This window comes from Etheostoma spectabile, chromosome 15, assembly GCF_008692095.1.
Source record: "Etheostoma spectabile isolate EspeVRDwgs_2016 chromosome 15, UIUC_Espe_1.0, whole genome shotgun sequence".
Classification (NCBI taxonomy): domain Eukaryota; kingdom Metazoa; phylum Chordata; class Actinopteri; order Perciformes; family Percidae; genus Etheostoma; species Etheostoma spectabile.
The window spans coordinates 22,070,939-22,071,981 of record NC_045747.1 but is presented as its reverse complement, the minus strand read 5'-3'; positions in this window follow the sequence as shown (position 1 = coordinate 22,071,981).

Below are 1,043 nucleotides of genomic sequence, written 5' to 3'. Positions count from 1 at the left end.
CCTGAAAAGAAATGATGTTCATAGATTGACTATGGACAACAGGGTTGATGTTTTACAACCTTTTATAGAAAATTATATCAAACTGACCAGAGGTTGTTGAAAATCCTCTAGGGTTCTGGGATATTTGAAACGGCATTGTACCGCTAACCTTGCGGCTCACACCTCTCGATATTTCCTTCAAACGTTTGCCTCCCCACGTTATGCTTTGGGTTCCGATTTTGCACGCTCCCAGGTCGCTGGCGTCGACTCGCGTTGGTGCAACTGGCGCAATGAGGCTTGGACCCAATCATAACTGCTTGCAGTTCTAGTTTTTAGGGGTCCAAACCCAAGGGGGATGGGAACGTTTGCAGGGCAACGCGGTTACAGATCCAGCGGAGCTGTGGAACCCTAAGGTTTCTTATTATTAGGGGTCCAAGCCTGAGGCTGTAGCATCTGCAGTAGCAGCAGGGTTGTGGAACCCTATTGTTTTTAAACAATTTTTAAAAAAAAAATTTTTATAGGATCATTTTTTTCTTTTTCTTCCCTTATCTGCCTAAAAGTCCCACAACAGCCTAATCCGTACATGGTGGAGGGGAGTCATTTCCAGGACTGGTCCAGAACCCTACAAGGACCTCAGGTGGAACAATTGACCCACTTCCACCACTAGGTTGCACTGTAGCAGAAAAAAGGTAATTGGCCCTGTAACTCATAATCTGTACATTGCACTTTCAAAAACCATGGATCTTCGTGTTCCTTGGATCCAACTGAATCTTGTGATATAGGCCACGCCCATTTTTGCCTAGACTTTTATCTGTGAAAAATTGCAATTTATCTAAAACCCACTTTGCCAAACTCCTCCTAGACTGTGCAACCAATCAGCATGAATCTTGGCAGGTAGCATCTTAGACCGACCTGACAAAAAAGTTATCAAAAGAAGTTTTATAGGATTAAAATTGTGCATGTTACACACAAACAAATTTGTGTAGCTAACTGAAAACACTAGCATAGATGTACAGTGGTGTGAAAAAGTGTTTGCCCCCTTCCTCATTTCCTGTTCCTTTGCA